The sequence below is a fragment of the Rutidosis leptorrhynchoides genome, chromosome 6, assembly GCF_046630445.1.
Source record: "Rutidosis leptorrhynchoides isolate AG116_Rl617_1_P2 chromosome 6, CSIRO_AGI_Rlap_v1, whole genome shotgun sequence".
Lineage (NCBI taxonomy): Eukaryota > Viridiplantae > Streptophyta > Magnoliopsida > Asterales > Asteraceae > Rutidosis > Rutidosis leptorrhynchoides.
In genome coordinates this window covers 367,197,852-367,222,781 of record NC_092338.1, presented here as the reverse complement: position 1 = coordinate 367,222,781, position 24,930 = coordinate 367,197,852, and positions in this window count along the sequence as shown.

The window sequence follows — 24,930 nt, the reverse complement described above, 5'->3', positions numbered from 1 at the left end:
CAGTCTTAAAAGCTGATTTTTGATCTTTTAAGGAGATTATACTTTTCTGGGGGTCTGATTCATTAGTCTTATCAATCTAATTTGCACGGCGTCCTCCCCATTTTACAAGACAGATCCTCTCATGGTTAGGATAAGTCTGACCACATGGTGACCCTGTTTGATGCTGAGGTCCGTGGATTTCCTGCTGATTTTAGTGATGACTTTTCTAGATTTTTCGTCAACCTACAGCTGGTCTGGACGAAAACTTCCTGACCTAAATCAAGAAGCGCGTTTCTTTTTCGGAAGACTTTACTTCCTTTTAATGATGGAATTGATTCATCGTGTAGATCCATCTTTCTTTCAAATATATTACAATAAATTGGGTAGAGCTGTTTAGATTAGTCCAAAGCAAAAGTATCTTGAGTTATTTGTACAAAAATATGTGATATATGTTCAAAATAACTTGGTAAATTTTTTCCACACTTGGCTTTTATTTTCCTTTTTATTGTCCTCTATTCCATTTTAAATGAATTCTAACATTTTAAGCTGTTTCTCAATTTATGTCCTTTCCGAGGTAACAATAATTTCGGTGTTAACACCTAGTTTTATCGTTCATAAATATGTAAAAATATGATTTTTAATTCATTTAATTGAAAATTTTGAAAATTTTACTAGAATTGGGAAGTCAGTATATAAGACTAGGGCTATTCTTTATTATCATAGAGCACTAGATTCTAATACAACTACTGCTTTACTAGTATTTTTAATGGTAACCAAGTGTATAAGTTAAAAATTTTAAAAATTCGAAAGAATTTAAGCCCTTCCCACACTTAAGATCTTGCAATGCCCTCATTTGCAAGAAATCAGTAACAATTTAAATTATTGAGGGTGATTAGCGTAGAAAAATGATTAAATTTTATCAAAGTTTCCAAACATATTGACGTTTATTTTAAAAGCAAAGAATTTTGGTTTTTTTTTTAATGTTTTTGGCATACTTTAATTCAATAAGATTAAAAATAATGATCATAAAAGTTCTCGTCCCTCCCTTGGGTAAAGCAATTTCGGTTCAACGACCTAGTTTTACTCCTGACGAATTTTTGAAATATTTTGGGTTGATTGATTAAAGATATTTATACCTTAAGAATAAACGGTAAATTTCGCAGTGATGTAATAAATTTTTGTATGATATCAATAATTTCGGTCGCAAAACCTAATTTTATTGAATACCAATTTAATACTTTATAGCGAACAATTTAGCGTTTATTATCAAATGGTTAAAAGCAATAAAAATAAAAACTGTACATACTTACATGTGAAATAGAATTCTCAGTGACCTGCTTTAGCCCACTCATAAGATAGTCGGACTAATTGGTTTTCCATAGCTACATAGGCGTAACCTCGAGCATTTAATGTTTTTTCTTTGAAACATATGAACGGTCCATCTCTGCATAAAGTAGCGAATTCGGTATTGGAATATGTCTGATTTGTCGAGCATTTTCCTTCGTGTGACCATTTTTCGCATTTGTGACATCTTTCAAGGTGTCGTGCTCTTCTTTTCGCTGCGGATTTTGATTTTCCTTTACCAAACTGTAACTTATTATTTTCTTTCCTGGATTCTTTTCTTACTCCGTCCAATTTACCTCTGATTAATGATACTATTTCACTTGGAAGGGTGTTATTATTACGTTTAGTGATCAAAGCGTGTAGCATTAGACCATGGTTTAATTCACAGGAAGTCTTCATCTCGTAAAACCTAAAAAAAAATAAAAATTCAGAATGGAGGGAGAAGACTAGTTCTTTAGGGTCTGCTAGGGAAAGACCATTCGGATTCCATTCTCGAGAACTACACGAAAATAGAAAATCTAACTCTAACAGAAATACATATTACCCTAAAAAGATTCGAACCTCCCCACACTTAGTTGAAATTGTGATTAACGTTATTTTCAATTGGATCATCAACAACTTGTATATCTTTGACTTTTACTTCAATCCATTTGTTGATTTCCTCCGTCACTTTCACAAATTCAACTAACATTGCCTTTTCTTTTGGCGATAAATTGGATACTAATCGGTTACATAATTTAAAGTTTCCCTTAATCTTAGCATCGTGAATCCGTTTATAAAGTTTCTTCGTTGAACTGTTAAAAACGGGTTCATCTAATTTCGTATCATCAATGGGGTTCTTTGTGATTGGATCATCATTAAGTGTTTCTTCATCTTCCCCACACTTATGCATTTTTATTGGTTTAACAGTTTTGGTTGGTGGAGATCTAAACTTTCGGTTCACAAAGGTGATCGATTTATCACCATCCCTAAGTGTCATTCTACCTTCTCTTACATCAATGAATGCCTCAGTGGTTGCTAAAAATGGGCGACCTAAAATTAGAGGAATATCGAGGTTTTCCTCTATATTAATCACTATGAAGTTTGCAACAAAGGTCAAACTTCCCACGTTAACAAGTAAATTATTTGCTATTCCAACCGGGTATTTAATGGTTTGGTCAAATGATTGAACACCTATTTTGGTTGGTTTTAATTTACCCATACCTAATCTTTTGTATAAGGAAAGAGGCATAATATTTGCACTTGCTCCTAAATCTGCTAGTCCATTATATACAGCACCATCATTAAGCAAGCAAGAAATGATAAATTCACCCGGGTCTCCTGCTTTAGTAAGTCGAGTTGGTTTGTAAACCTTTTTCGGGTGTTCTTTCACTTCTAATTGAACTTCTTGTTCACATTTTTCTTAGTTTCTTGGAATGGGAGATTTGTATAAGAATTCTTCTTCATCACTCAAATTTGAATCCTCCTTATTTTCCAATTTTGATTTTTCATATGTTGTTGATAACATATTTATGTTTTCATTTTGAAGATTTTCTTAGGTGGTGAAATTATGATTGACTTCATTGTGAACTTCCATCGGACCATGTATGTAATGTTTAACTCTGTGACCATTAACTTTAAATTCAATCCCATTTGAATTTATTAACTCTATTGTTCCGTATGGGAAAACTCTTTTAACTATGATTGGTCCAGACCATCTTGATTTCAATTTTCCAGGAAATAGCTTGAATCGTGAATTGAAAAGAAGAACTCTTTCTCCTTCTTTAAAGTCTTTTGAACTTCTGATTCTTTTATCATGCCATTTCTTCGTTCTTTCTTTATAGATTAACGAATTTTCGTATGCTTCATGTCTCAATTCTTCTAATTCGTTTAATTGACTTAACCGTAGACGTCCGGCTTTATGTAAATCAAGATTACATGTCTTCAAAGCCCAAAATGCTTTGTGTTCAATTTCTACTGGAAGATGACATGCTTTTCCGTAAATGAGTCTAAAAGGTGTGGTACCAATTGGAGTTTTGTAGGCTGTTCTAAAAGCCTAGAGTGCATCCTCCAATTTCATGGACCATTCCTTCGGATTTGATCCTACGGTTTTCTCTAGAATACGTTTTAAAGCTCGGTTGGTATATTCAACTTGTCCACTTGTCTGTGAATGATAAGCAGTAGAGATTTTATGAGTTATTCCATATCTTTTGAGAACTTTCTCAAGTTGATTATTACAAAAATGAGTACCCTGATCACTTATTAAAGCTTTTGGTGTTCCAAACCTAGCAAAAAGACGTTTTAAAAAGTTGACTACAACTCGTGCATCATTAGTTGGAAGAGCTTGTGCTTCCGCCCATTTAGATACATAATCAAGGGCAACGAGAATGTAGAGATTATTATGAGATTTTGGAAATGGACCCATAAAGTCAATACCCCAAATGTCAAATATTTCACATACTTGAATGACATTTTGTGGCATTTCATCACGTTGACTTATTTTTCCGGCCCTTTGACAAGCATCACAGGATTTGCAAAGAAGGTGTGCGTCTTTGAAAATTGTAGGCCAATAGAATCCAGTATCATAAACTTTTCTTGCTGTGAGTTGAGGCCCATAATGCCCTCCTGTTGGTCCTGTGTGACAATGGTTTAAGATTTGACTAGCTTCATCTCCGAATACACATCAGCGTATTATTCCATCGGGACAACTTTTAAACAAATGTGGATCTTCCCAGAAATAGTGTTTTATATCACTAAAGAATTTCTTTCGTTTTTGGTACGACAATCCTTTTTCAAGCAATCCACATACTAAGTAGTTTGCATAGTCTGCAGACCATGGAATTTCATTATAATCTATCTTCAATAGATATTCATCAGAAAAGTTGTCTTGTATAGCCGATTCATTTAGAACTTCTAATTCGGGATTTTCAAGACGAGAAAGATGATCAGCGGCGAGATTTTCTGCTCCCTTTTTATCTCGGATTTCAATATCGAACTCTTATAAGAGTAAGATCCAACGAATTAATCTTGGTTTAGCATCTTGTTTTGAAAATAGGTATCTAAGAGCAGAATGGTCGGTATAGACCACCGTTTTTGCTAGAACGAGATATGAACGAAATTTTTCAAAAGCAAAGACAATAGCAAGGAGTTCTTTTTCAGTAGTTGTATAATTCGTTTGTGCTCCTTGTAACATATTACTAGCATAATAAATGGGTTGAAATCGTTTTTCAATCCTTTGTCCTAAAACAGCTCCCATTGCAAAATCACTTGCATCTCACATTAGTTCAAACGGTAGATTCCAATTTGGAGTTATCATGATCGGCGCATTAGTGAGTTTTTCTTTAAGAATATTAAAAGATTTGATACATTCATCTGAAAAGATGAATGGAGCATCCTTTTCTAGGAGTTTATTCATAGGAGTGGCAATTTTAGAAAAATCTTTTATGAAACGTCGGTAAAAACCGGCATGCCCTAGAAAACTCCTAACTCCTCTAACATTGGTGGGATGTGGAAGTTTAGCAATTACATCTACTTTAGCTCTATCCACTTCAATTCTTTCCTTTGAAATTTTATGACCAAGAACGATGCCTTCTTTAACCATGAAATGGCATTTCTCCCAATTAAGTACTAGATTTGATTGTTCGCATCTAATAAACATTCGTTCAAGATTAACTAGACATGATTCAAAAGTATCACCGAAAACTGAAAAGTCATCCATGAAAACTTCCATGCATTCTTCTATCATGTCGTGAAAAATCGCCATCATGCACCTTTGAAAGGTTGCAGGGGCGTTGCAAAGTCCAAATGGCATGCGTTTATAAGCAAAAGTACCATAAGGGCACGTGAATGTGGTTTTCTCTTGATCCTCGGGTGCTATTGGAATTTAAAAATATCCGGAAAAATCATCAAGAAAACAATAGTAACTATTTCCGGCTAATCTTTCCAACATTTGATCAATGAAAGGTAAGAGAAAGTGATCTTTTCTGGTGGCGTCACTTAATTTTCTATAATCAATACAAACACGCCATCCTGTTACAGTCCTAGTAGGAATAAGCTCATTTTTCTCATTTGTGATGACAGTCATGCCACCCTTCTTAGGTACGCATTGAACTGGGCTTACCCATGGACTATCATAAATTGGATAAATTAAACCTGCATCTAGCAGTTTAATAATTTCTTTCTTAACAACATCTTGCATATTAGGATTTAGCCTTCTTTGGCGTTGCACATACGTTTTATGACCTTCTTCCATAAGGATTTTATGTGTGCAATACGAAGGACTTATTCCTTTAATATCGTGAATTTTCCATGCAATAGCTGGTTTATGAGCTTTCAACACAGAAATGAGTTGAGATTTTTCATTTTCAGTAAGAGAAGACGATATTATTACAGGTAATTCAGATTCACCATGTAAATAAGTATATTCCAAATGGTTTGGAAGTGGCTTTAATTCTAAAGTCGGTGGTTCTTCTATCGATGATTTATATCGATATCTGTCTTCCTCTTTTAGCATTTGAATTTCTTCTGTTGTTGGTTCATATCCATTAGCCATAAGTGTAGCTAACATTTCAGTTTCATCAATTGGTTCAGTTCCTTCTCCTAAAGAACATTCTCCTGTTCCTTGTAATTCTGGAAATTCTTCTAACAATTCTGCATGTGATTCTATAGTTTGAATATAATAACATGTATCATCTGCAGATTGCGGTTGTTGCATTGCTCTATCAACAGAAAAGGTAACACTCTCGTCCTCTATACTTAGGGTTAGTTTTTTACCAAACACGTCTATTATTGCTTTAGCCGTGTTTAAGAATGGTCTTCCTAATATGAGAGGAACTCGAGAATCTTCTTCCATGTCTAGAATAACAAAATCTACTGGAAATACTAAAGTACCAACTTTAACTAGCATGTTCTCCATTATCCCTCTAGGATATTTTACTGATCGATCGGCTAGTTGTATGCTTATTCGTGTTGGTTTCAATTCTCCAAGGTCTAGTTTAACGTATATTGAATATGGCATTAAATTTATACTAGCACCTAAGTCTGCCAATGCTTCTATTGAACTAAGACTACCCAGAAAACATGGAATTGTAAAACTTCCTGGATCTGATAATTTTTCTGGTATCTTATTCAACAGCACTGCTGAACAGTTTGCATTCATAGTAACAGCCGAGAGTTCTTCCATTTTCTTTCTATTTGTGATTAGATCTTTCAGAAATTTAGCATATCTAGGCATTCCTGAAATCACATTAATGAAAGGAAGATTGAAATTTATCTGTTTAAACATATCCAAGAATTTGGATTGCTCGGCTTCAAGTCTCTCTTTTCTCATTTTACTCGGGTAAGGAAGTGGTGGTTGGTATGGTTTAACATAAGGTTTAGCCTTAACTGTGTTATCTTCATTAACCTTTTCAACTACCGGTTCTTTTTCCTTATCTTGTTCAGATTGTGGTTCTTGTGGAGTAGGAATAGCTTCATCAAAAATTACAGGTATTTCAGGTGGTTTAAGTGTAATACTGTGACAACCCGAAAATTTCCAACCAAATTTAAACTTTAATCTTTATATGTTTCCGACACGATAAGCAATATCAAGAATTTTAAACTATGTTCATACATTCATTCAACCTCGACCAAGTTCCAACGATTCACGAACCATTAAACGAATATGATTATATATGTATATGTGTATATATATTATAACTTGAAACGTAAACAAAATATTAGATTAAATACTTTATATGATTGTATCTATTTCAAAATGTTTATCAATGGAATTAGAAGATAAGATCAAATGATTGAATTATCAGATATATTGAATTATGATTACAAGTCTCTGTTGAAAGGCCCACGATGATTTGAGAAATCTTTCCATTTTAACAATATTCGGAAAATGGTAAAGTGATTTATAAATAAGAACAAATTGTCAATCATTGAGAACTAGACAAAGGATAGTGGAAGATTGAATCTCATAAAGAATCGATTGATCTATTTAGTTTCAAACGTACAAAAATGTTTTCAGTTTAAAAAGAACTTTATTATTAAAACGTATATAACTTTTATAAATATCTAGAACCACTTTTGACAACTCATTACTTAACTAGTATGATAAAGATAACAATATTTATATTTTATTTTTTATATATAACGATTTAAATTAATATTATATATTTATACGCGTATTATACGTACATAGTTTTATACTTTTACTATACTTAAATTTACCTTTACTTTATTTTTACTTTACTTTAACTTTACTTTAACTTTAATAATTCACTTTAATAATTCATGCTTTAATAATTCACTTTAATAATTCATACTTTAATAATTCACTTTAATAATTCATACTTTAATAATTCACTTTAATAATTCATACTTTAATAATTCACTTTAATAATTCATACTTTAATAATTCACTTTAATAATTTAAAAATCTATTATAAATAGAATTCAATAGGTTTCATTATTTCATAGAAACTTGAAAATATTTTTCTCTAAACTCTCTCAATCGATTTACATATATATATTTACTCCGTATTATTTCAAGATATTATTAGTATACATAAAATATTACGACGGAGTGCTGTCCGAGTGATTTCGAAATTGTTTTTCGAGTGGGATAGGATTAAGGAAATTATGGGTTATAGCTATGGAGGTGATTGAGTATGGTTCATGGGTATGCTCGTGAGGTCAATATAGTGTTTATCATTTCCGTTGTGTCTACGTACCTTTCCTGCAATATTGAATCTCAATATTGATACGTGAGTACTCATAATTTAACTTTTACATACTAATAGTGTATCCCTGACTAGTGCTCGAGTATTTAGGATTATGCATGCTTGTACTTTTGATATTGCCCTTAGACAGGTTAGGTTGAATGTTGAATTAGTTACACTTGCGGTTGAGATAAGGTATAAGATATGCATGTCCTTGGAAAGCTAGCGAAAAATTAAGAACTTTTCCTTTAGATATCGAATGGTTTCGATGAACGGATTAGAAGTTATAATCAATTGAATTTTTGATATTTTTATTAAAAATGATTATTATTATCGTCGTTTTTATCGTCGTTCTAGTTTTATCTTATTATTATCATTATTATTATCTTTATCAATAAAAGGGATTTATCATTAAAAATTGTTATTTTTTTTATTATTACTATCGTTATTATCGTTAAAGTTATAATTAGTATTATTATTATTATCCAATTATTATTATTATTATTATTATTGGTATTATTATTATTATTATTATTATCATTATTAATATATATATCATTATTTAAAAATGGTTATTGTTATTGTTATTATTATTATTACTATATTATCATTAAGATAATTATTAGTATTATCGTTAATAATGTTATAGTAACTATCATTATTAATATTAGTGTAATTAAAACAAATATTTGTAACACCTAATTATTTTGATTACTATTATTATCATTATTATGAACACGATATAAAAGACGATTAAAAGCTATTAAACGAAACGATTAGGAAATAATGGGTAAGAGTATCATGATGAAATTAAAATATTATAAGATATTGATTTAGATAAAATTATCGTTCTTATTATTTTTATCATTATTATTATTATTAAAAGTATCGTTAGTATTAAAACTATCATTTTAACAAAAATTATCATTTTAATAGAAATGTCATTGTTACTATAAAATATCATTATTATTATTATTTTAAATAGAATTATTATTTTAAAGATAATATTAAAAATTATCGTAAATATTAAAGTTATCATAATTAGAATTATCATTTTATCTAATGTCATCTTAGTAATTATAAATATTGATATTTTTATAATAATAATTATTATTACAAAATAATACAACTTTTACTTACTATCATTATATATATTATTTTATCAAATAAATATGTGATACAAACATATTTTACTACGTGTAATAACTTACTTTAATAATACCTATCATATTATCTTTATGATATTAAATGAACCCTATAAATTTTATTACTTAATATATATAAAAGTATATTTTATTATATAAATTTAATATAAAATTTTATTTATTAATAAATAAATTATATTATTTACTCTAATAAATCTTTTAAAAATATTTAAAAATATAAAACAACGATATTTAAACTATATATTAATCATGTATAGATTTTTGGAAATTATTTTGAGTCAAATTTACTTTTGTTGACTTTTGTATATTAGTCTCGAGCATTAGGATTGTGGTACACTATGACTTGACCTAATTTGTTAGACAAATATTGACCAACACATAAATATATATAATTAATTTAGGTTCGTGAATCCGAGGCCAACCTTGCACTTGTTCAATGACGTTATATGTATTTTTACTACGAAATACAGTATGGTGAGTTTCATTTGCCTTTTTACCCTTTATATTTTTGGGACTGAGAATACATGCGTTTTTATAAATGTTTGACGAAATAGACACAAGTAATTGAAACTACATTCTATGGTTGAATTATCGAAATCGAATATGCCCCTTTTTATTAAAGTCTGGTAATCTAAGAATTAGGGAACAGACACCCTAATTGACGCGAATCCTAAAGATAGATCTATTGGGCCTAACAAACCCCATCCAAAGTACCGGATGCTTTAGTACTTCGAAATTTATATCATGTCCGAAGGAGGATCCCTGAATGATAGGGGATATTCTTATATGTATCTAGTTAATGTCGGTTACCAGGTGTTCACCATATGAATGATTATTTTTGTCTCTATGCATGGGACGTATATTTATGAGAACTGGAAATGAAATTCTTGTGGTCTATTAAAATGATGGAAATAAATGATTATGATAAACTAATGAACTCACCAACCTTTTGGTTGACACTTTAAAGCATGTTTATTCTCAGGTGTTAAAGAAATCTTCCGCTGTGCATTTGCTCATTTTAAAGATATTACTTGGAGTCTTTCATAGCATATTTCGAAGAACGTTGCATTCGAGTCATTGAGTTCATCAAAGATTATTATTAAATCAATTTATAGTTGGATAGTGGATATTATGAAATGGTATGCATGCCTGTCAACTTTCGATGTAAAGAAAGATTGTCTTTTAAAAACGAATGCAATGTTTGTAAAATGTATCATATAGAGGTCAAATACCTCGCAATGTAATCAACTATTGTGAATCGTTTATAATGTATATGAACGGGTCCTTTCAGTTGGTATCAGAGCGGTGGTCTTAGCGAACCAGGTCTGCATTAGTGTGTCTAACTGATAAGTCGATAGGATGCATTAGTGAGTCTGGACTTCGACCGTGTCTGCATGTCAAAAGTTTTGCTTATCATTTTGTGTCGAAAATTAACTACTTATCATCCTCAGGAAATTACCTGCTTATCATTTTTAGTATAAGACACGTCTTGCTGCATTGATTGCATGAATAGTGTATAGACAAAAATTCATATCTTAGCATATCTGCTAAATCATATCTTATCGTATCTGTTACTTTAAACTTTGCCTGACATATCCCGCAAAGTCCTCCGTAATCTACGAAATCTTTTGATCTATATATATATATATATATATATATATATATATATATATATATATATATATATATATATATATATATATATATATATATATATATATATATATATATATATATATATATATATTCTATGTAATTAGAATACCATCCGTTAGCCAAAATCATTTCATATAAAAAAAATCCTTTATCCAATCGTACGAAATGGAATTCGTCATCAGTTCAAGTCACTCAGATTCCGAAATGGAATCCCATTCAAGCTCCGAAAGCAGTGTGACTGGAATAGATCAACCAATCAGTCATCACCTATTCTGGATGAATTGGGGATGGGTTCGTAGCCTCCTCAATCATTGGAGACAAGAAGAAGGTGATCCCTTCCATCCACCACATTGCCCTCTTGACGAAGAACCTGAAGCACTTACCGGCGAACCTGTCCGAAACACCATGTTCTCGCTCATTTCCAGAGTATCTCGTCACGATTATATATTACATCAAATTTTAGATTTTATTTATCCGCTCATCCGAACCGACAATCACCCCGGTGTAATAGAAGAAGTCAACGAGCTTCGCGCTCGGGTAGTGTCTTTGGAGAATATGGTGCAGAGATTACAAACACCAGCAGCAGCATCAACAGCATAACCAGTACCACCATCATCAATGCCAACAGTACCATTACCACCTCCAACCACAACCGCGTCGTAAACCTCAACTTCACAATCTGTCCCACGAGCATCAACGTCATACGCACCATAGATACCAAGGAGTACCAACAACAATAACTGATGAAGTATTAATTCATAACTTCATTGGAGAAACATTCTGCGGCGATTATGTAATCTCTAAAGTCTTAGAGATTATCTAATCTAGCCCTAACCATAAATCAGTTAAGCGAACCAAAAATGATAGAAGGAAGAGTAGAAACCCTGACAAAAATGGTGTGTGATTAACAAGCTAAACTTGCTTTACCAACAGCATCAGCAGTACCGTCAGAGTTACCAGCATCGTCAGTACAGTCAACATTCGAATCAACAACACCGATAACATCACAAACTCCGTCAGTTCAAGAATCACTGTGGACATCATTACGAATCAATAACGTGTATATTGTATCAACGAGTTATGAAGAATTAACTCATTCCCTCTCAGGAAATTATATGTATATATATATATATATATATATATATATTTTGAAATAAATCTTTCCGTGCTAAACTATTGTGTGTGAATCTTAACTACTCGGTTAATTCATATTACAAATATGCAATAACGTACGTCCTTCGGCCGCAACTTAACCAGCGTTAACTACAATCTCTGTCGCAATTCAACAAATTCCAATTCATAATAAATCAAGTATATATTTGATTTTACACTTTCATCATCGATGTACCCGAAACTTTTCAGATAACATCATTCGTACTTTGCGAAATTCACAAGAATTCCATGAACCGAACATCATACATCAACAAATAACGAAGTATTGATTCATAATTTCAATGTCATTAAAGAAATACTGCGTAAAAGTTATATACTTTTTAAAGCCTTTAGGGATTATTAAATTCTAGTTTCAACCGTAAATCAAATGAGTTTAATTTAACATTAACTCATTAAATCTATGTTACATCTGAAGAAAATATACATATATATATTTTCATAAAGACTGTAATAAAATTCTTTTGTACAAAATATTAATTGTGAATTTTTTTTTTTAAATACCCGAGAGATATATAAATTCACAAATAATATATTACATTCTTCGAATCTGATTCAGCAAATTATCCATTATACTCCCTACTTTTACAACAATATACATTCTTTTATAGAAATCAAAACAACCATACTCATTCAAAATTTAATTACATATTCTGATTTTGAAATCTCAAAATTCAACTCGAGATATGACCAAAATCATCACTCTTAGATCCTTACATCTTTCACAAGCTATATTTTGACTTCAAAACTGTGTTAGAACATCAAATGTATGTTAACGATTACAATCTGTGTTCAAACCCTTCGAAAATTTCTGAAGACACTTCGAATGATGAGCAATCAAGATGATGATCCAACCACATGTTACCCACAGTTATGTACCCGAAAAACTCTTGAAACCAAAGTAAAAGTTTAAACAACGTATCCGCGTCAGATTCTTTGGCATTTATTAGCAAAAATAACTTTGCGACTCCTATTCAAAGTAGCCAGTTTTGTCACAGCTCCAGCAAGTCAACTTCGACTTTTCAGTCAGACTAACCTTATTATAACCTTGAGATATACACCATCGTTACCAGGGAACCTTTTACATTCCACCACATTATTAGCAGATGTACCAACAACTTCATTACCCTTTGACTTTAGCCTCTCCAAAAAGTCATTATAATTATTTATTGAAACCCCATCATTTACTCATTCGCATCTTGTAATGAGAATTGCCATACGAATCATTGAAAATTAGCAATCAGTATTTTGAAATCTCGCAGCATGTCTACGCCAACAGTTATATGTGTATATATAACGTCTATCTTCTGGACTTAATTTGAATGTGAAGTTTCTGAAAAACACTCCGAACTAAGAATTGGTTCTCCGAAAATGGGAAAAATGCTGATGAAGCAGCAAAAACTAAAAACGACTTTAAACGGTAAAAGCTGATTGATAATGATGAAGTGTGCTGGCAAAGCGCAGAAAAAGAGAAGTTTTGGAACTGGAAAACGGATTGAGCAAAGTAGGAAGGAGGCTTCGGACAAATTATAAAGACTGAACCTGACTTCAAAGGATCCAAATGATTCAGTACCTGCTGAAGTCATTAACGAATACCTTGCTCCTGACTCTAAACCCCTGCGGACAATATTCTTCATCATCCTCTGATATTAGAAATTCTAAAATATCATCATATCTTTCATTATAAATATCCTCCATATTTCTAAAGATATTTTCTTAATTTTTCTTATTTGAAATCATTTACCTCTTCGCACTATCTGTATTACATCATAAAAGAAACTATTTTAGTTTCTAAATTCTGAAACATTCAAGTTTAAAATAGGAATATTTTGAAGTAGTGTTGGGAACTGAAGCATGAATTAGTATAATATAATGACACTTGATCAACGTGATTATATTACAGTAAGTCATGCTGAGTTTCTAAATGGAACGTGATGATTCATAGATTATAATATCATCATGTGCCATGTTATACGACTCTTGTATTCTATTTAACCTCTAAAATATCAAGAAAATATTTCTTGATGATTCGGCCTTTTCCAAGGTATTCTAGTAATTTGACAAGTTAAGATTGTGCCATCACAATTTCCTTCCTAGAACATTAACAATGTTAATTCCGAAATTCATATCTGTGAATTCTGGACCATTACAAGCAGTGCTTAATCGCAAGAAGAAGAAATAAAAGGACAAAACTCCGAAATAAAAATTGGGGTATAAATTGCAGCAAATAAAAGAGAGCATTAACTGTGAATGATAATGATTATAGAAGACAGAAGCAGAGACTTTGAAATATAAGGGAACATATAAAGCCCAACGATAAACCAGAAATTATAAACCATATATATCGATGCATATAGCAATATAAAGACACGGGAGAACTAGAAACACTATAAACCCAAGAGTATAGTAGAAGTAAATAGATTCTTCCGGCGGTAGATGAAAAAGAAGAATGACCGATATGAAAGTTAGAAGTATATCGAGAATCAGAACTGGATGGAGCATATTGATGAATACTTTAAAATATGAGTTGAGGGGGAAAGAATAGACGGTGATGAAACATGACTAGGAACTTAGAAATCAACAGATTTAACTCACACAATGGCGGAATAAATGAATCAAACCCTCTAGTGAATAGGTTAATTTTTTTGATTAATTTAGTCAAATCACAACTAAATCAAGTGTGATTAGATCAACACCTAGAGTTATTATTCACCACCTGGGTGATTTGGCCTGAGAGAAAATTGGAGGAGCTCACTAGATCTGAGTGTGTGTAACAAATGAGAGGCTTAACCTAAAATGAAGAACATAAGACTTTATATACCCCTAATGTTGACTCACCCATACGATTCATTCATCACACGTACGAGTTGGCTTCATCAGCCGTACGGGTGATCACTCACTCGTGTCTTCTCATTTAGGTTGTAATTGTGACTTAGCTCAGCATCAACCGTGCGTATGAGCCTGTCAGCCGTACTAGTGAGGCTTCACTCGTACGTCTAACTAAGTCTAACATAGTCAAACATCTAAATCTCGTTCCTGCAGTTCCTGTAACCACATACAAACACGGATAGGATAATAACGAGCAATCATGGTGGCCTGTAAACTGTTGTACCTGCAATGGACGTGGGTAGATGTCTAGGGACTTGCATAAAATGCATCAACAGAAGGTGTGAGTTTTAAGGAAACGAAGGAGGTGAATTTATAAGAAAATCTCCGACAGAACAATTAAAATGGACGATCGCATTTAAAGCGGATCCTAATTCCCTTGATTACCAGAGAGTCAAATCTTATTAAGAAGATTTTCTTCAAATCCCTTGAAATCTGGGAATCAATCATATCTACGTCAAATGATAAGACGAATCTACACTTACTCATTTCACTCTTCTATGTTAGCTTCATTCGTACTCTTCATATAAATGGATTGTTTATTCAAATTATTCGCTGATAATAAAACTCTAATTTTTAGCCCGTATGCATCATGAAAACATACTTATTATCATTCACGACCTTTCCACTCAAATTTTGGGACGAAATTTCTTTAACGGGTAGGTACTGTGACAACCCGAAAATTTCCAACCAAATTTAAACTTTAATCTTTATATGTTTCCGACATGATAAGCAATATTTTTTAAGTTAAATTTCAAGAATTTTAAACTATGTTCAGACATTCATTCAACCTCGACCAAGTTCCAACGATTCACGAACCATTAAACGAATATGATTATATATGTATATGTGTATATATATTATAACTTGAAACGTAAACAAAATATTAGATTAAATACTTTATATGATTGTATCTATTTCAAAATGTTTATCAATGGAATTAGAATATAAGATAAAATGATTGAATTATCAGATATATTGAATTATGATTACAAGTCTCTGTTGAAAGGCCCACGATGATTTGAGAAATCTTTCCATTTTAACAATATTCGGAAAATGGTAAAGTGATTTATAAATAAGAACAAATTGTCAATCATTGAGAACTAGACAAAGGATAGTGGAAGATTGAATCTCATAAAGACTCGATTGATCTATTTAGTTTCAAACGTACAAAAACGTTTTCAGTTTAAAAAGAACTTTATTATTAAAACGTATATAACTTTTATAAATATCTAGAACCACTTTTGACAACTCATTACTTAACTAGTATGATAAAGATAACAATATTTATATTTTATTTTATATATATAACGATTTAAATTAATATTATATATATTTATACGCGTATTATACGTACATAGTTTTATACTTTTACTATACTTAAACTTTACCTTTACTTTATTTTTACTTTACTTTAACTTTAATAATTCACTTTAATAATTCATGCTTTAATAATTCACTTTAATAATTCATACTTTAATAATTCACTTTAATAATTCACTTTAATAATTCATACTTTAATAATTCACTTTAATAATTCATACTTTAATAATTCACTTTAATAATTCAAAAATCTATTATAAATAGAATTCAATAGGTTTCATTATTTCATAGAAACTTGAAAATATTTTTCTCTAAACTCTCTCAATCGATTTACATATATATATTTACTCCGTATTATTTCAAGATATTATTAGTATACATAAAATATTACGACGGAGTGCTGTCCGAGTGATTTCAAAATTGTTTTTCGAGTGGGATAGGATTAAGGAAATTATGGGTTATAGCTACGGAGGTGATTGAGTATGGTTCATGGGTATGCTCGTGAGGTCAATATAGTGTTTATCATTTCCGTTGTGTCTACGTACCTTTCCTGCAATATTGAATCTCAATATTGATACGTGAGTACTCATAATTTAACTTTTACATACTAATAGTGTATCCCTGACTAGTGCTCGAGTATTTAGGATTATGCATGCTTGTACTTTTGATATTGCTCTTAGACAGGTTAGGTTGAATGTTGAATTAGTTACACTTGCGGTTGAGATAAGGTATAAGATATGCATGTCCTTGGAAAGCTAGCGAAAAATTAAGAACTTTTCCTTTAGATATCGAATGGTTTCGATGAACGGATTAGAAGTTATAATCAATTGAATTTTTGATATTTTTATTAAAAATGATCATTATTATCGTCGTTTTTATCGTCGTTCTAGTTTTATCTTATTATTATCATTATTATTATCTTTATCAATAAAAGGGATTTATCATTAAAAATTGTTATTTTTTTTATTATTAATATCGTTATTTTCGTTAAAGTTATAATTAGTATTATTATTATTATCCAATTATTATTATTATTATTATTGGTATTATTATTATTATTATCATTATTAATATATATATCATTATTTAAAAATGGTTATTGTTATTGTTATTATTATTATTACTATATTATCATTAAGATAATTATTAGTATTATCGTTAATAATGTTATAGTAACTATCATTATTAATATTAGTGTAATTAAAATAAATATTTGTAACACCTAATTATTTTGATTACTATTATTATCATTATCATGAACACGATATAAAAGACGATTAAAAGCTATTAAACAAAATGATTAGGAAATAATGGGTAAGAGTATCATGATGAAATTAAAATATTATAAGATATTGATTTAGATAAAATTATCGTTCTTATTATTTTTATCATTATTATTATTATTAAAAGTATCGTTAGTATTAAAACTATTATTTTAACAAAAAATATCATTTTAATAGAAATGTCATTGTTACTATAAAATATTATTATTATTATTAATTTAAATAGAATTATTATTTTAAAGATAATATTAAAAATTATCGTAAATATTAAAGTTATCATAATTAGAATTATCATTTTATCTAATGTCATCTTAGTAATTATAAATATTGATATTTTTATAATAATAATTATTATTACAAAATAATACAACTTTTACTTACTATCATTATAGATATTATTTTATCAAATAAATATGTGATACAAACATATTTTATACGTGTAATAACTTACTTTAATAATACCTATCATATTATCTTTATGATATTAAATGAACCCTATAAATTTTATTACTTAATATATATAAAAGTATATTTTATTATATAAATTTAATATAAAATTTTATTTATTAATAAATAAATTATATTATTTACTCTAATAAATCTTTTAAAAATATTTAAAAATATAAAACAACGATATTTAAACTATATATTAATCATGTATAGATTTTTGGAAATTATTTTGAGTCAAATTTACTTTTGTTGACTTTTGCATATTAGTCTCGAGCATTAGGATTGTGGTACACTATGACTTGACCTAATTTGTTAGACAAATATTGACCAACACATAAATATATATAATTAATTTAGGTTCGTGAATCCGAGGCCAACCTTGCACTTGTTCAATGACGTTATATGTATTTTTACTACGAAATACAGTATGGTGAGTTTCATTTGCCTTTTTACCCTTTATATTTTTGGGACTGAGAATACATGCGCTTTTATAAATGTTTGACGAAATAGACACAAGTAATTGAAACTACATTCTATGGTTGAATTATCGAAATCGAATATGCCCCTTTTTATTAAAGTCTGGTAATCTAAGAATTAGGGAACAGACACCCTAATTGACGCGAATCCTAAAGATAGATCTATTGGGCCTAACAAACCCCATCCAAAGTACCGGATGCTTTAGTACTTCGAAATTTATAGCATGTCCGAAGGAGGATCCCGGAATGATAGGGGATATTCTTATATGTATCTAGTTAATGTCGGTTACCAGGTGTTCACCATATGAATGATTATTTTTGTCTCTATGCATGGGACGTATATTTATGAGAACTGGAAATGAAATTCTTGTGGTCTATTAAAATGATGGAAATAAATGATTATGATAAACTAATGAACTCACCAACCTTTTGGTTGACACTTTAAAGCATGTTTATTCTCAGGTGTTAAAGAAATCTTCCGCTGTGCATTTGCTCATTTTAAAGATATTACTTGGAGTCTTTCATAGCATATTTCAAAGAACGTTGCATTCGAGTCATTGAGTTCATCAAAGATTATTATTAAATCAATTTATAGTTGGATAGTGGATATTATGAAATGGTATGCACGCCTGTCAACTTTCGATGTAAAGAAAGATTGTCTTTTAAAAACGAATGCAATGTTTGTAAAATGTATCATATAGAGGTCAAATACCTCGCAATGTAATCAACTATTGTGAATCGTTTATAATGTATATGAACGGGTCCTTTCAAATACCACTTCTTGTGGTAATGGCTTTAGCTGTTTCATTCCGGGGGTTAGCATTTGTATCACTAGGTAGACTTCTCGGTTTTCTTTCACCTATCAACCTTGCTAGGTTGCTCACTTCTTGTTCCAGATTTTGAATAGAAGCTTGTTGATTTCTAAATGCTTGAGCATTTTGTTCATTGGTTTGTTTCTGAGATGTGAAAAATTGAGTTTGAGATTCAACTAGCTTTGACATCATATCTTCTAAATTTGGCTTTTTATCATCGGTTTGTGGTGGTTTGTTTTGAAAAATAGGTCTTTGCTGGTTGTAAGTATTGTTGGATACTTGTTGATTGCTAGGACCTTGTTGGTTGTTGTATGGAACATTTCGGTTATAGTTCTGGTTTTGATTGTAAATCGGTCTTGGCGGTTGATAATTATTCTGATAATTATTTCCAGGCTTTTGGTTTATGTATGAAACATTCTCTCTTTGTTCCATTGTTAGTTCAATACTGAGACAATCTTTTGTCAAATGTAGTCCTCCACACTGCTCACAACTAATTCTTATTGAGTGAATATCCTTGGTCATCTTTTCCATTCGTCTCTCGACAGCATCTATCTTTGCAGAAATGGAATCTAAGTCATGGCTAGAATCGGCTCTAGCTGCTTTAGATGATCTAACGATATCTTTTTCTTGGTGCCACTCATGTGAGTGGGAAGCAGTGTTATCAATAATTTTATAAGCATCAGTTGCTGTGTGATGCCCCGTACCAAATCAACATGTACGGACCATCAACAACAGGATCATTACAAGGTCAAACACTATATGTTGTTTCAAAAGAGTTTGCATTCATAATAAAAGTGATGTCTTAACCAACATCAAATGTTTAACAACCCAAAGTATGCTTCTACGAATAGCAAGCATAAGTAATAGTATGTGACCCATAGGTCGTTACAAATATATCGTTTCAAAAGTATCATGTTTGAATGCAAATAACGTTTCATGCGGTGATATCTCTAATAAGCGCAGCGGGTGTCTACAAAGCATGACTAGTACAGCGGAAGCAAGCAAACCTCAAGCACCTGAGAAAAACATGCTTAAAAACGTCAACACGAATGTTGGTGAGCTATAGTTTAAGTATAACAGTAATGTAAGGTAGGCCACGAGATTTCAGTGCTACAAAGAGCGTTTCAAAACAGTAATCCAAATCAGTATGTTTAAGTATATGCTCAACAGTGGGCACTCGATAACTAACTTAACGTTTAATAATATATCACCCCCTGAAAGTACACTTGGCAAGTGCGTATATTTATGAAGTATTAAACACTCGTTAAATGCTAGCGTGACTAGCCCGAGTGGGGATGTCAAACCCTATGGATCCATATCTAAGATTCGCGTTCACCGGTTCAAAAACTAATGACTAAACGTTACCGAGCTAAAGGGAATGTTTATGCCATTGTATAACCCACACATATATAAAGTTTAAGTACTCATGCCTAGTATGTAAAACATAAAATCCGCATGTATTCTCAGTTCCCAAAATAAGTTAAAGTAAAAAGGGAATGCTATAACTCACAATGATAAGTAGCGGTAAAGTATGAGTCGGGAAGTAAGCAAGTGTGTAGGTTATCCAAACGGTCCTCAACCTAAGTCAAATATTACTAAGTCAGTAAATCGTCTCAATAGGTTTAAATGTATGTAAATTAGGTCTTAAGGGTCATCATCATTCATCATCAAACAAAAGGTGTAAAGTAAGTTTCGTTCATGAAAAGAGTTTAAAACAAAGGCTGAGTTCGGTCAGTCACCACGGCCTATATACCTACTGAAATAAGGTGAGACCAGTGTCCATGGCTCCGTATATGAGTCCTTTAGTTGTGGTAAAAATTACAGAAGCAAACTCGTCTTCTTTTGACCGTGGCGACGGTCTAAGTGCGAGTAGGTCAGAATTTTCAGCACAACGTTAAATGGACATAGTGACGATCGGAGGGCCATAAATCCTAAACCGTAACTCGGATTAAGACGAGTCCTATATGAAAAGTTATATACTCGAACAGAGATATCTGAAAATCATAATTACAGTAGCCCAGGTCGTACTGGTCAGACACAGAAACAGTATAACTGTAGGGTCAGTAGGTTCCGGTGGTTCTTGGTGCTCGATGCTTATCATGGTTCTCATCCTTGATGCATATAGCTTCAAGTGTACAACTCGTTGATGTGTTTGCATTATTTTCACCAAGTTTTGACCATCATAACCCAAGTGTAAGTCTAAGACATGAAGCACAACTCACTTAAGTGTTGCAAGTGTTTTGATGAACCAAAGTTACATCAAAGTCTTAGATTCAACACATACATGAAATGTAAAAGTAATATTAACTAAGTTTTGACTATTATGACACAAGTGTAGGTCTGAGACATGTAGCATAACTCACTTAAGAGTTGTATGAAGTTTGATGAACCAAAGTTACATCAAAGTCTTAGATCTAACACATACATGAACTTTAAAACTAATAATAAGTTACAAACTTGAAAGTAAACTTATGAAATCAAGATCTTGAGTTGTAGAACATAGTTCTTAGTTTGATCTTGAAGATCCAAGACTCAAAAGTCTAGATCTAACATAAGTGTACAAAGTTATAGTTAAAGAAAGCTTACTTACATGTTCTTGAACTTTCAAAGTTAACTTTAGTTCAACATTAATGAGATCAAAGTTAACTAGTAACATTTGACCAATTTTAATCAACATACATGAATTTAAAGTGCATAATATAAGGAAATAAACTAAGTAAACTAGTAACTAGTTTATGGGTTATTCATACTTTAAAGATTCAAACCAAAGTTTGATCTTTAAGAAAGTAAACTTTAAAGTTTACTAACATGAATTACAAGTATGATTTACAACATATGAACCTTAAATCTTTTGAAACAATAAATGTAGAATCAAAAACTAGTAAGTTTATGTTCTTGCGTTCTTGAAAATACATGATATTATGAAGAATCTAACTAGAAGTTTGATTCTTGTACAAGTATGTAACAACTAACAAAGACAATTAACAAAGTAACAACAAAGAACAAGTAAACAACAAACAAAGAACAAATGATGATGATGATTATGTTTGCTTTATGTTTCAGTTTTTAGGGATAAGAGAAGAGAAAAAGAAGCTTTGTTCTTACAATATTTGAGAGAGAATGAGAGAAAAAGAAGTTGCAAGTATGTGTGTGAAAAGTGAAAGAGTAAAATGAGGGAATACAATGAATAAGTAACTCAAAAAAAAATGTTGAACACTCCCATGCCATAAGATGGCCGACGGTTCACTCCACAAAATGGGGAAGGGAATTGTCCATAAGTTCTTTCATGCATTTGTCATAAAAAGTTGGTATTTAGGGGTGTTTACATGGGAAAGGTGTAGTAACTTGATTCCATACCAAGTTAATTCATCTAGTTTAGTTTTTAAGTAATACTTACATGAGTAATGGGCTAGTTAATCCATTTAGTGTGTATGGTGGGATCTTAAGTCCATTAACACTAATAAAGGCCCAAGTTCAAGTAATTAACAACTAAATCCAAATAAAGCCCAAGTAATTAACTAATAACCTCAGTTAATTAAAATGATTAATAAAATCAATCATGAATGTAAATAATATTCTAAAAATATTATTCGTGAAAGTTTCGTGTGTCACAAAGACGTTTCGGGCAATTAAAGTCAAGTACGGGCAATCATGGCAACATGTAAATGTAATAACATACATTCGTTTAATCACACGTATTAATAATAATAATTATAAATAAATAAATGTTGGAAAATCCAGGGTCGTTACATTACCCACCTGTTAAAGAAAATTTCGTCCCGAAATTTTAAGGAGTGTCCAAACAATGGTACCGTATTCGAATAAGAAGGAGCGTATCAAAGTTCCGTGAGTCTCGTGGGCTCAGAAGTAAGTTATTTACCCTGAAAGGTATTTCGGTGTATGAAAGTAAGAATAGGTATATGCCATTAATTAAGTCTCTTGTCCTAAGAGATCAACAAATTGATTTCGTTTCTGATTAACAGTAGTATGTCACCTGAATGTATAACCACAAAAGGAAAGATGGTGTGTTTAGCCTTACAGGCGTCTTCGGTAAGTTGGATGCGTGAAATGCATCATGAATGATTCTAAGCTCATCGAAAACATTGAGCGTGTATGCCGTAATATAAGCCGACAGGTAGAATGGAAAACATAGTTATTACAACCATGCGATTTGATGTCTGGATATCGTTAGCTACGGATCTTACCAACCCCATGGTTTCAGAAGAAGGCCATAGGCATAGGAACTCGATATTTAAGAACGTTTTATTTGAATAAGTGAATTGGAATTTTAGCTAAAAGTGACCAATCGGACTTGCAAGCCGTAATTATTCATAGTGTCTTCAGAACGGTCTGAACGAACAATGAGGGATATTACCTAGTTTACCATACTGCAGGTGAACCTATCCTTGGATGAAATGAAAGCACGATTACGTAATGTAACTTCATCCCTTCAGTCATATGTTGAAGTTAGGGTTAACGTTAACTAGAGCAACATACAGTTGCAACCAAAAGGGAAGTAATACATAGAGTATCCACATCAGTGTCGTAAATGTTGTAAGCAGTCCCCTCCCAAGGGATAATAAGATTAATAGGTTCTCAAAGTATCTTATATCACATTTCCGAAAGAAAGTCACACGAAAGGTGTGGTCTTTGAGTGAGAGTGAACTCTTCGAGTGGTTCGTTCTAAATTTATCCGTGTACTTAACGGATGTGCGGATGAGAAGATACGTGAAACCTTGGTCCTAACGAATGGTTTACTCCGAGTGAAAAGAATCTCCAAAAATGATTCTTGTGTCTTAACATACTGATTCATAGAGATGAGGTTTACGAGGGTGTTGTGATTTGCCGTGAAGTATTGAGAATAGAAACCCTCCTAGTACCTTTCCTACAATGAGGTAACCAATGAGTGTACCTCAGAAAACTGATTTATCGGCCCACGTTTTTGTCATGTCTAGCTTTAAAAGAACATTTTATGGGTGCAAGGATTTTCTAACAAATTTTATAAAACCGCCATCCAAAGTGGCTTAAGAGTATTTAACAAAGATCTTAATGGTAAGTTTCATCCCTAACGGAGGGCGAGAGAAAGTGTGGTCCACACATGGTGTAGGCTAATACGAAAACCTTTAATAAATCAACTAAGGGAGTTTTGAAGGATAAAACCTTTAAATGTTTGTTGTGACAACGTAAACGGAATGAAGTTCCTAGTAAATTTGGAAGTAGGTACAACGTGTACCATTTTGCACAAAACTATTTGACTTAAGTTGAATAACTCGGTAAAGGAGCTGTTTTTAAATAATTTGAAGATATAACTTAGTATCAAAATAAGTAAGTATAAATTTATACATATATGATTTTATAAATCGTATAAGTGACAGAAAGGTTTTTAGTACTTTCATTGTCTGTAAATCTTGTAAGGACCGTACAAATAAACAACGTGTAAAAACTTTGATAAACATAGTTTTTCGTATTTCAAAGGTTACGAGTTGGAAAGGATTGAGTGGAAAAACTTTGAATCATCGGGTGACCAGTTACTAGGTAATGAAAGCTAATGACATAAATGTAGTTTTGGTAATTATCAGGACACAAGTCTTTGGGTCAAAAATATTTACGTGCGAAGCTGTTGCTAAAAGTGGGGTACGAAGGATAGAGTACGAGGATGAGAAGTTAATTGCTTCTTGAATTTGCAAAGTGCTAAA